This window comes from Panthera tigris, chromosome C1 (assembly GCF_018350195.1).
Source record: "Panthera tigris isolate Pti1 chromosome C1, P.tigris_Pti1_mat1.1, whole genome shotgun sequence".
NCBI classification, from domain to species: domain Eukaryota; kingdom Metazoa; phylum Chordata; class Mammalia; order Carnivora; family Felidae; genus Panthera; species Panthera tigris.
Genome location: NC_056667.1, coordinates 35119596 through 35132942, shown reverse-complemented (window position 1 = coordinate 35132942; position 13347 = coordinate 35119596). Strand labels below are relative to the sequence as shown.

At 40.1% G+C, this 13347-nt stretch overlaps 1 protein-coding gene and 1 pseudogene across 4 annotated transcripts in view; both read left to right on the top strand.

Moving 5' to 3' along the window:
• The window catches only part of EIF2B3 (eukaryotic translation initiation factor 2B subunit gamma), a 133155-nt gene that overhangs the window by 76594 nt on the left and 43214 nt on the right, over positions 1–13347 (top strand). The window lies entirely within an intron of this gene.
• On the top strand, positions 7106–12627 carry LOC102970105 (annotated as a pseudogene).

Below are 13347 nucleotides of genomic sequence, written 5' to 3'. Positions count from 1 at the left end.
TAAGTTTCTGTAATCAAGGGCTTTGGTATTTTCTGATGAATGTTGAGGTATAAAACAAGGATTGGCAGACTTTTTCTGTAAAGAGCAAATAGTAAATATTTTAGACTTTGCAGACCATATGGTGTTGCGTTTATTCAACTCTGCTGTTTTAGCACAAAGCATCCTAAGATATAACAAATAAGCATGGCAGTGTTCCAAGAAAACTTTATCTACAAAAACAAACCTTAGGGCCATCCAACTGGCAGGCTGTAGTTTGCCAGCCCCACTGGAACTCTTTTTCTCTACAGAGTAGCTATGATGGTACCTTGTAACACAGCTTGTTTCTTAGGATATAGCTGATTGAATTTGGAATTCTTTATATAAAAAATAAGGGTTTTGTTATGAATTTTTTTGAGTCCATGTATCAAAATGAAATTTTAGGAAATGGGGGGGGGGTTCCTTGTATCTTAGAGAAGTTCACCATAAGATGACAATTAAGTAATATCTTTTAATGCTCTGAAAATATGAACTTATTTGTAAGATCCTATCATAGACTGTAGCAGCTAGAATGTCATTTAGTCCAGTCACCTGTATTTCAGATAATGATGCTAAAAGCCAGAGGAAGAAGGATTTGTTCCATATCATTTATCTAATTAGGGGCAGAGCTGGACCTTTTCCATTTACTCATCCTTTCTATTTTTCAGGAGCACATTGTTCCAACTGACAAATGTTTATGAAGTTTCCTTCTCTGGTCAAACCACTATTTTGGTATTTAAGGGGATCCCTGAGGCAGGAGACCATCTGAAAGAATTTATTTGCCTCAGTGGAAGATAAGACTATGCATATAAAAGGCTAACAAACAGTAGCAAACAGTATCAGATACTGAACAATTATGGCCAACAGTGTTCTAAGAATTTAGAGAAGGTAGCAGTCTCTAAGGACTGAGGTGGTCAGGACAATGTAAGAGAATAATTTGGCCTTGAAGGATGGATACAGATCAGGTATGGAAAAGGACATAAGAAGCTGGATCCTGCGTACGAAGAAGGCTGTGAACAAATACTTGGAGACAGGGTATGCAAGATTTGTTTAGGGACAGTTTGGCCCAAATTGAGGGTCCCTGTTGGAGAATATTAGGAGATAAGGCTGGAAAGTTAAGTTGGTACAATAACAGAGGGCCTTGAATACTGGGGAATTATTAAAGATTTTTTGAGAAGGGAAATGATTCAAATTCAGGATTCTGGAAAGATAACATGACAGCAGTATGCAGGAGAGATTTAAGGTAAAAGACCTAGAAAGTTAAGCAGTGTTGCACTGCTAAATTCACAAGACTCCAAAGAATAAAGCGATTGTGTCCTTTGGAATGCAGAAAGATCAATTGTGATTATCTATTATGTAAAACAAAGGACCTAGCTCATTTATGCATCCATCAAGTACTGATATTTATGCTTTCCTGTATATTAGAGTTGGCAAGCTTAGACATTAAATTCTTAGCAGCTAGTCATACGTTTCTTAATTATAACTAGAGGGTGGAGACTGTCTCCTGCTTTCTCTTTAACCTTCCTGGGAACTAGCTGATGGCTCCATATGGGAGACTGTTAGTAAATGCCTCGTCCTAGTGGTCTCTGCCAAAGAGAGCAAGGTTTGGGCATGATGGGAGCAAAGAAGAAGGAAATAGCCAGAGGTAAGGTGAAAATGAAAGCAGATGGTGATGTATTTTTCCCTCACAGCTGCTGAGTTTGGGACCTTGGGTAAGCACTGGTGTCATTAACACCATTAACACCAGTTTCTTAGAACTAGATTATATTTTTGGTTGTTGGCAGATTTTTTTCCCCTCCATTCTTCTAACTTGTAATTACACTCCAATGATTAAGGATCTTTGGTTTATAGTTGTAATAGGGCAGCTGGCTGGATAAATGAGCAGTAAAAATGTTCTTGCCCCCATTCCTATGACTCTCAGGGGTATTGTGCTCCTCCTGGCCTCAGTGAGATGGTGGGTAAAAACTAATTAAATTCAGATTTTCAAGCACTTTTGAATATGAGAATATGATACTTCCTATCTTTTTTTTTTTAACTGAATTTCCAAAGATTGGGGCTGGGTCCTATTGGACAAACACCAAAGTTATCTTGGAAAAGGACTTTGTTTATATAGGAGAGCCGGAAACCTCTTGTTTTAAAGTTTTCTAACTTTTCATACTGCTTGTAGGAGAAAGAGATGATGATAGAATGTACATCTCCTTTGTTTTCTCCCTTTCTGAGAAAAGATGAAGTGTTTCCTTGATTGCAAAGAGAGTGTTCTGTTTTGAGGACCTCAGTCATGTTTGGTCCTAGAAAGGGAAATAGTATAAGACATTTGCTGGAGTAGGAGTCCTGCTATCCCTATAGGCGGGTACAGAGGCAGTCTCCCCAGCAAGCTGTTCCATCACCAGACAGTACTAACTTCACTCCAGTGGGCCCAGATTCTACAACCTCAGTAGATTCGAAGAAAGCACAACACCTTTCCTACATGTCAAACTGATGCATTAGTGATACAGAGGCATTACATGTGGTGGAAAAGAATGTTGCTGGTAGAAAGAGCATGTACTGGAAATTAAAGTCCAGAGATTTTGGAATTTAGTTTTGAGACAAACCAGCTATATGACCTTGAGCAAATCACTTTATTTCTCTAAACCTCAGTTTCCCTGAATGAAACTGGCTTAGTTGTCCTTTAAAGACACCACCACCGCGCCCCTCCCCCTAAAATTCCTGTTTTACTTCTAAACGACATGTGTTTTTAATAATTCATACGTAAAAGGTGTTTGTGCCAAATATTTAATAAGAAAATCATGTAGCTTTTTTCCGATGTTATGTTGTTTTCTTTTGAGTACTAGTGAAGGTTTTTCACTGTAAGTGTAATGATAATATTAAAACAAACTTCTAAAGAATTTCTTTTAAAATCGGATAAAATGTTTGCACATTCCTCTTGTTTAAGTTTAGACGTTTATATCTGATAAGACAAGGACTTAAATCAAAACCTCAAAGATCATGCTTGGCCAAATCTGTATTTCTGGGACTCCAGATGATGAGAAATAGGTTTATGCCCTTGATTGTTTTCCCAAAGATATGCAAAGTCTTGAAGTACTGTTTATCTAAATTAGTATCCCCAGTGCTACTAACCAACTATACTTCCTAAAGTATTTCTCTAATTTGCAGTATTTTGTGGGAAGGGTTGAGAGGGACTTGTGGACATCAGAATCAACAAACTTTCCCAAGGTATCTTGTCCAGCCTAGGCACTGAGACTTTTTTTTCTTACTCCTCTGTACTTTTAATTCTCAGTTCTATAAAGTGATGTAGATAGGTTATTTGTAAAGAAACTCTCATGTTGGTATTCTTAAGCCTTTTCTTTTGGACTGGCTATAGACTTCAGAGAAAAATCTTCCAATCTCCTTTCGATGTGGGTAAAAGCTGTGCTACCAACTCCTGATCATTTCTGGGCTTCTGCAGTCCAATTAGGTTGCTCCTTAGCTTTCCTTATGCCTGGTCTAGGATTCAGCTTTCTTAAATGTGCTAAATCTGCTACCACCATCCTGCTTTCCAGCTTCCAAAATTTTTTTTACTGTCCTCCCTTCTCCTAATCTTTGTCCTTGGAGAAAAACGAGGATAACAACAAAAACCCTTCCCTATCACTTTAATGAGGTTTCGAAAGGAATAGGGCTTAATACCTGTTTTTAATCTGCTGTCTTTACCTAGAAGCCTGTTTACTTCATTTTAGTCACTCAATTCCCTCCCTCCCTCCCTCTTTCTCTTTTTCTTCTTTCTCTTGATTTCTTTCTTCAGTCTAGACCCTGTGGTCTGTTACTTCAGGCATTTCCCTCCATATCCTCACTCATTGTCCTTTTCCTTTTTCTGCCCTCATAAACCCTCTAATATCTATTTTGTCTGCTCCTACATCCTTTTTATTAAAGTCTTCAGGAAAAATATTATGCAGTGTTGTAAATTGGCACCACTATAAGTTCATGGTTCCGACTGTAGCTGAACCCTTAGAACCACTCTGCAGCCTTACACTTCTCCTGGACCACCTTTCCACTTCTCTCAGCAGTAATTCTCAACCATCACCACCTCCCTTAGAAAATTACTTGGCCTATTCCTTCTTAGCTCTTAGCTAAGGCTAAGCGAGAAAATCCGGGCTAACAGATACTGATTTTCCCAGCATACTACCCATACCCATAATTTATCTTTACTCAGACCCACCTTCAGTTCCTTTTCTCTAGCCTTAGAGGAAGAAGTTTCCTTCCTCCTGTTTAAGACTGATCCCTTCGCTTATACCTTTTGCCCCATTTTCCTGTTTCCCTTGGAACCTTACTCTATGAGTTTTTCCAGCACTCTCCCAAATTTTCAACTTTGCTTTCTACTACTTTCCCCTACACCTATAAATACATTGCTTGTGGGGCGCCTATGTGGCTCAGTTGGTTGAGTGTCCAGCTCTTGATTTGGGCTCAGGTCATGATCTCACAGTCCATGCTGAACATGGATTCTGCTTAAGGTTCTCTCTCTCTCTGCCCCTCTCCCTCGCTCACACTCTCTCTCTCAAATAAAAAGTTAAAAAAAAAAAAAGAAGAAAAAAAGAGCACATTGCTTGTAAGATAAGGCACAAATTCCTAATGGCCCTCAGTCATCTAACCATACGTATTCCTTTCAGCCTAATCTCACCATTCCCCTCACTACAAGCCATACTCAACACTCTACCCTATAAACGATGGAGAGTTGCTTATAGTTCACTGACTTCTGCATTTTTTTTCATGCCTCTCTCCTTTTGTGGTCACCATTCCTAGTACTCCTTCAGCCAGTTACCCTTCTCTACCTGGCTTGTTTTATTATTATTATTTATTTTATTTTTTTGACATCCAAACACACCGTGGCTTTATTATTTCAACAAACTCCAAAAGCACATTTCCTGGACCTGCACTAGAGGCAGGCGCCCAGAGGCAGCGAGGAAGGGATGCTCCTTCTTCCAGCGCAGGTGGGGACACCTCCTCTATGATGGGGAGAGCATATGGGAAGTTCAGGATGACAATAGGGAGGCAGAGGACAGCGATGGTTATGGTGCAGGCGGTGCAAGAGGTATAGGCAAGTCCGCGAGGCCGCAAAGGCTCATTTGAGGTGATAGAGGGCCTTGCCCTGCATACGATGCTGGATTTCGCCCGTCAGAACATGAGCTGCAGGGCCTTGTGGATGGCGTGCTCCGTGTATTTCTGCTTGGTGAAGTCCTGGATGATGATGCTATGCTCTGACTCCCGGGAGCCGATGGTGAAGCAGCACTTGAGAAGCTTCTCAGTGCGACTCAGCATCTCCTGGTCCTCCTGGCTGGTAAAGCCCTCCACCCCTGACAGAGTGCTGGAGAAGGCAGCATCCAGCATGGACACCTGGGAGAGCCACAGAGCCTTCTCCACGCTGGCCTCGGTGACAAAGGGCTGCAGCTTCATCTTGCTAAGGACCTCGGGGATACGCGCAATGGCCTCTAGCTGCCACACGGTGATGGGCACAGAGCCCGACGCAGGGCTCGAACTCACGAACTGCAAGATCATGACCTGAGCCGAAGTTGGACGCTTAACCAACTGAGCCACTCAGGTGCCCCGTGTTATTGTAGCTTCATCTTGTGCCTCTCCCCACCTTGGTTTCTGTGCTTTATCAGTGCTGGGCAATGTTAGTTCCTCACACTCACCAGTCTGCCTCAAGGTCTTGACACCTACTTTTTTCTCTGCCAGAGTGCCTGTTTTTCCACCCCTTTCTCCTGGTTAACTCCTGCTCTTCTTTCAAGTCTAAGCTTAAAGGGAAGTTTCCATCATCTTCCAACCTGGGCAAGGTCCCTCATTATATGCTTCCATAGCATTCTTTGCTTGCCATTCAGTTATTGCACACTTACAATAATTCATTTCCATCAAACTGTACACTTCATGCAACTTTCACGTCCATTTTCTTCACTGCTGTGTCCCAAATGTTTGGCACATAGTAGGTATTCAATGAATGTAAGCTAGAGACTGTTGCCTGGAAGAGCGAATTGATTACTTTTAACATGGACTAAAATAATTTATTTTGTTTTTCTGTCAGTACAATGAGGAGCAGCACTTAGACCTCTCTGGGTCCCTGGGTGGCTCAGTTGGTTAAGTGTCTGACTTTGACTCAGGTCATGATCTCAAGCCCCGTGTCGGGCTCTGTGCTGACAACGCAGAGCCTGGAACCTGCTTTGGATTCCGTGTCTCCTTCTTTGCCCCTCCCCTCCCTCTCCCTCTCCCTCTCTCTCTCTCAAATATAAATAAACATTAAAAGTTTAAAACAAAACAAAAACTCTTCAAAAAAAAAACTCTTCAACCCTGGAAGTCTCTGATGCACTTGAGTCCAGGGCTTTCACTTCAGTACAACTGCTTTTCTTGGATGGAGCCTGAGCACCAAGAGTGCTGTAGCCCACTCTGCTGCACAGGTAGACCTTTGGTTTGGAACTCCATGTGCACACCTGATGATCATCAGTCTGTCATTCCTGCCACTTACAGTGCCACCAAGATCTGGCATTTGGGGTGTTGTGGCAAGTGCGTGCCTTCCTATTAAATAGCTACCAGGTAGTTATGCAACTGAATTCTTGCCCCAAAATCTGTCTCATTAGAATTATAGATAGAATTATAGATAGTTACTTCTAAGCAACCTTGGTCTCTAGTTTCTTTTAAACTCTAATGATTATGTGTGCAGCTGTGGTGGAGTAGCCCCCAGGTCTGTGCCCACTGTCTCCCCCTGCCCCGCTTTCTTCCTGCACTTCCCACTCCTTCCCCCACCCTCCCAGTGCTGCCTACCCCCAGGAGCTCAGGTGGTGAATACTTATTCTGGGAAACAGAAAAGTACTTCTTGGGCAAAAAGTATGCCTCTTGGGGTGCCTGGGTGGCTCAGTTCGTTGAGTGTCTGACTTCGGCTCAGGTTGTGGTCTCATAATTCATAATGCAGAGTTCGAGCCCTGCATCAGGCTCTGTACTGACAGCTTGCTCAGAGCCTGGAGCCTGCTTCAGATTCTGTGTCTCCTTCTCTCTCTGCCCCTCCCCCACTTCATGTACTGTCTCACTCTGTCTCTCAAAAATAAATAAATGTAAAATAAAAATAAAAAGTATGCCTCCCAAGTTCAAGTGCCACCTAAATGATGATGATGTCACTGGCTCCATGAAGAGTGAAGGGAGAAATCTTTTGGAAGAGGATTCAGATGAAGAAGAGTACTTTTTTCTAAAGGGACCATCTGAACCAAGATTTAGACCTAGAAGTGATAAAATTAAGTATATTCAGAATCAGGTGGCTGAAGTTATTGATGTCATGCAAGAAAATATTACAAAGATTAAAGAATCCTGTTATATCATTTAATCCCTCTCTCCATCCTCTGTGTGATATAGAAAACTTATCAGGTAATGCAGTTGCTTTTAGCAGCATATCCACACAATTTCAAAGGCAAATGTGATGGCGTGGATGCAGAATAAAAGCCATCATGGCGTTGGTTGCTGTTATCCTTTTGCTAATGAGTATCATTTTTTTAATGTTTATTTATTTTTGAGAGAGACAGAGTGCAAGCAGGGGTGGGGCAAAGAGAGAGGGAGATAGTCTGAAGCAGGCTCCAGGCTCTGAGCTGTCAGCATAGAGCCCGATGTGGAGCTCAAACCCATGAACCGTGAGATCATGACCTGAGCCGAAGTCGGATGCTTAACTGACTGAGCCATCTACATACCCCTAATTATCATTCTTATAGTCGTGAAATATCGTACTTGATTTGGTGACAGAGATTTTCATTAAACAAAATCTGAATAGCAATAATAAAAGATTGCTGCATAATTTAAATGAAACCTATGTATATAACTTTCAAAACTTCTTTTTCAAGAAAATAAGAGGCAAGTATCACTTCAAATTGGATCACTGAGAATGTCCAGTTATCTTCTTCCCTTCTAACAGAAGGGAAGTTTTCAGTAATTATGGTTAAGGCAAAGATAACCACCCTCTATTTTGCCATGTTTCAAGGATCTAGTTTGAAACTGGATACTTGCCAGCTGATTGTATATGTAATTAAACCATGATATTAATATTTCATCCTGTTATTATAAGGACTTACATTATCACATTGACATGAGGATCAGGCTGGTGGTCCAGAAGCCCCTGTAGAGTACCAGATCATCAGGCTAAAAAACATGTATTGCCATTCCATCAATATTTTCAAGATTCTTCTCACATTACAATTGCTTTGCCATTGCAATTGTAATTTCCACATGTTTATGGGTGTAACAAAAGCTAAATGTTGTTGGGGCACCTGGGTGGCTCCATTGGTTAAGCATCCAACTTTTGGTTTCAGCTCAGGTCATGATCTCATGTTTCCTGAGATTGAGCCCCACATCAGGCTCTGCACTGACAGGGCAGAGCCTGCTTGGGATTCTGTCTCTCACCCCCCCTTCCCCCCCCCCATCTCTCTCTGCCCCTCCCCTGTTCATGCTTTCCCTCTCTCTAAAAATAAATAACTTTAAAAATTTATTTAATAAAAATAAAGCTAAACGTTGTAATGTCAGCTACAACTAAAACATTCCAGTAAACATATTTTTTACTTTAAAACCAAAAAACAAAACAAAACAAAAATACATAATGATTAAGCAATAGGGAATTCGTTCTGACTCTTCTAGCCAGAGAAAAGACACTTTTTTATTGGAATATATTTAAGATTACCAAATAAAGTAGAAGGTGATTGTTTGAAGGTCTTTAAATAGAGTGGGAGGTTTTCACAATGTTGCATTGAACACTTAGAGATGGCTAAGTTATCTTAGGAGACTTTTATCCTCATTGGAAGTGTTGCTTCTGGTTCTTATGAGTCATTGTTTCAAGCTTTAGTTCCCCTGGCATCTGAATTCAGGAGCCATCCTTGACATTTCCTTTACCTGTTAACATTCATATTTATGCAAAGAGAAGCATATGTTAGAAATAAGTTTCTCTTGTATTTTGAATTTTTGTTTAACTGAGTCTTCTTCATTCTATTCCCATTCCTTGCTCTTCTCCTGTTCTCAAACTTTGGAGTGGGAAAAAAGTCATTCTGTGCAGCCATGTAAACTGTTAGGACATACTCAGTTTAGATTAGTGGAAGCTTTCTTTCTTCACTGGGTCAGTGTGGAGTGTCTCATAGTAGACACCTGTTTTTCCAGTAGGCTGGAAGTCCTTCAGGTCCCATTCACAGCAATTCTGGAAGTCTAATAGTGTATCCACATGGAATGTCAAGATAAATTTCAGTTTTTTAACACGCAACAACTATAAACTGCGCCTTTACCTGTCTATCAGCCTTTTTCTACTCTTCTATGAGTATGTCAGGAAATAGAATTCCCAGTTGGCCTTTGCTAAAACTTAGGCAGTGAGCAAGATAAAAAAACAGCTTCTTTCCTCCTGTACACATAATGGTTCTATGGATGAGGAAGAAGGGAACAGGCCCCAAGAACTTTTGAGCCTAAGGACCTTTGCCCTCATTCTGTAGATTTAAAGGAAATGAGTGTTTGAAATCCCTTGAGATCTTTTAGAGGGAAATTACAGATCCTTTTATCAACTAAAGAGACTCAGGCCTTTTTTTAGAGTCATTAGGAGCTTTGGATATTTAAAATCTTAAGTTTATTCTACTAGGGAGCAAATTGGTATGATTTTAATGACAGTAATTACTTGTTTTGTTAAGTATTTATTTCATCCTTCGTGGAGTATTTCCTTCTTTCTGGACTGCCTTTCTGAACAACTTTTTTATTTCCTAGCTTTTTAGTTCTCCAGATGTTCTGTACAGTGTTGGTGACACACATAGTTCTGTGTTCAGTTTTCTTTCAATGAAAGTAAAGCTCAGAAAAATCTTAACCTGCACAATAATGACCAGTGTTTGCGTGGTAGTTTTCCTTAATAGTTTCCTTAGAGATCTTAAAGCTTTGTCCCTGACACACAGTACTTCCAAGTTGTTAATATTAGGAGAAGTTTTGGGTAAATAAATATTGAAACACAGGTACACAGCTTGTATCTTCAACTCCTAGACATTTAAAAGTGATCTTACCAGGGGTACCTGAGTGGCTCAGTTGGTTAGGTATCTGACTTCAGCTCAGGTCATGATCTCACGGTTTGTGAGTTTGAGTCCCACGTTGGGCCCTGTGCTGACAGCTCAGAGCCTGGAGCCTGCTTCGGACTCTGTGTCTCCCTCTCTCTGCCTCTCCCCCATTTGCACTCCGTTTCGCTCTCTCTCAAAAATAAATAAACATTAAAAAATAATTTTTAAAAATTAAATAAATAAATAAATAAATAAATAAATAAATAAATAAATGTTATCTTCCCAGAGGAGGCAGCTGCTTCTTTGGAAGCATTTCTTAATATATGCTTTCCTGTTCTCCCAGAATGTATGAGAAAACTTGGAAGCAGGATGATAAAGAGGCTTGTCTTAGGTCAATGCTGAGAACCTCATTCCTTAACATTTATTTTGAATGGTACTAGCAGCTAATAAACTTCAAAGTAGGATATTCAGCAAGTACAAAAACAGGGATTTTTGATCCTAACAAAGCATTCTGCCTTCTTTGCCCCAAATTTAAATGTGAAACTATTTGGAGCAGGACTTCATCTATATAGAATTCCTAGGATTATATATCTAGAAAAGAAAGAAGTTGGTAGACAGATGAGACTTATGAGATAGTACAAAAGTTTTAGAGTCACACGTACCTAAGTTTTAATTGCAGTTCTTTTATTATCTACCTCTGTAACCTAGAAAAGTTTCTTTAATATAACATTGTCAACTATACTTTAATTTTTAAAAAGTTGAAGAAATAATACCAATCCTTCACAAAGTCTTCCAGAAACTAAAAGAGGAGGACACAGTTTCCAACTTACTCTAAAATTTTTTTTAGGGGCGCCTGAGTGGCTTAGTCGGTTAAGCATCTGAGTTTGGCTTAGGTCACCATCTCACAGCTTGTGGGTTCGAGCCCTGCGTTCGGCTCTGTGCTGACACCTCAAAGCCTGAAGCCTACTTCAGATTCTGTGTTCCCTTCCCTCTCTGCCCCTCCCCACTCGTTCTCTCTGTCCCCGCCCCCTTTCTCAAAAATAAATCAAAAACATTTTAAAAAATAAAATAAAAAACTTTTAAGACCTAAAATTACAACTGTTTCTAAATGTCTTATTCATTTCCATTTATTGTTTTCTTACTTTATGTTATACAAATCCAAAGGATCTTCCTGACCTGGAGCATTCAGTCGATTACCCAGATTTTGCTGGTGCCTCTTTGAGGTTTTTAGCTTTATTTGTTTTGTTTTAAAATATCAATCCTTGGGGCGCCTGGGTGGCTCAGTCGGTTGAGCGTCTGACTTCGGCTCAGGTCACGCGCTCACAGTTCGTGAGTTAAAGCCCCGCATCGGGCTCTGTACTGACGGCTCGGAGCCTGGAGCCTGCTTTGGATTCTGTGTCTCCTCTCTCTGCCCCTCCCCCGCTCATGCTCTGTCTCTCTCTCTTAAAAATAAAAAAATATTAAAAAATTAAAAAAATAAAATAAAATATCAATCCTTATTTCTGCTATTATCAAAAATAATAAAATGAAGTAAGGAAACCACCTTTTTGACAATTTAAATGTCATTAGTCTCCAAGATTTACATTCATTACAAATTAAATCTAAAAGAAAAATCTCTGAATCACCCATTTCTGTTCTTCATTATAGTCCAAATTTGTAAGTAAATCTCTAGCCTTAAGTATACCAGCTAAATTTTTGGAATTTTTTTCTGAAAAATGGAAGAATTTTGTTTGTTTTACCTACTTTAAAGGGATGAGAGGGGCGCCTGGGTGGCTCAGTCGGTTGGGTGTCCAACTTCAGCTCAGGTCACGATCTCGTGGTCTGTGAGTTCGAGCCCCGCGTCGGGCTCTGGGCTGATGGCTCAGAGCCTGGAGCCTGTTTCAGATTCTGTGTCTCCCTCTCTCTGCCCCTCCCCCGTTCATGCTCTGTCTCTCTCTGTCTCAAAAATAAATAAACGTTAAAAAAAATTTTTTTTAAATAAATAAAAAATAAAGGGATGAGAGTAAAAAGCTGACAAACAGTTATAAACTATAAAATGCTATATGAAATACTACCATATATGATAGGGATTGATAAGTTTAGATGATGGTTGTTCAGACTTTTATTTATTTGAACTTTTAAGTTATTCCTTTCCTGTCTGTATAATACAAGTTGACCTCAGCTATAAAAATGAGAGTAATATATCTACCTCATGAGGTGATTATGAGGATTAAATAATATAGATAGAGTGTATTAAATGATTCAAGGAATTTGTAAACCAAGGGACTAAACAGGAGAGTGCAACTTTCCAGATTGGTTAGATCAAGGGAAAGAGTTACCAGGGTGTGGACTTCAAATGAAACCCTGGTACCACAAGATAACCACATTCGCATTTGTAAAATTCTATTTCCTCAGGAATTTCTTAGAACTCAATCTCAAATTGGAAAGTACCTTCTACTTTCTTCAACCTCATTGTATACATTAATTGGCTTGTGGGGATGGGGAGGCAGGTTATGAGTGTGGGGTCCTAAGTCTGACAACTTCTGTTGCTCTTTTAGAAGCATTTTGTTACCGCTTCTCCCAGTCTCCCAAAAGAGTGGAAGCCCGGGGTGGTGCACCTTAACTTATTTGATAAATTGCTTCTAGAGTATCTAGATCCCGTGAGAATAACTTTCCTTAGAAGTATAAGCCAGCTGGGGCACGTAGGTGACTCAGTCGGTTGAGTGTCCAACTGCGGCTCAGGTCACGATCTCACAGTGTGAGTTCAAGCCCTGCATCAGGCTCTGTGCTGACAGCTCAGAGCCTGGAGCCTGCTTCAGATTCTGTCTCCTTCTCTCTCTGCCCCTCCCCACTTGTGCCCTGTCTCTCTCTCTCAAAAATAAATAAATGTAAAAAAAAAAAAAAAAATTTTTTTTTTTTAAGTATAAGCCAGTCGAAGCACAGTAACACAGTGTAGAAGAAAGGTAATAATCAGGTATCTGTGATTGGAATCTCAATTTTTCTACCCTGCTTCTTCCTTCCTGTCTTTCAGCTGTCTGTTGTTATTAAATAAAATGACCTTAGACATTATAAGCGTGGCATTTCTTAAGGCTCAAACCAAAACGTCAAACTAAAATAGACAGCAACTAAACAAATACCTTAATCTGACCTAATTTATTCATTTGTTTATTCAACAGCTGTTTATTAAATACACTGTGTGAGGTACAATGCTAAATGGTAAGGGTATAAAAATAAATCTCTGCCCTCAGGGAACTTCCAGTCTGTTGGGAGAGAGAGCCAAGTAAGGAAGCTGTTACCTTACTGGATGATAACTTAACTGATAGAGATGGGCACCAAGTGCTGT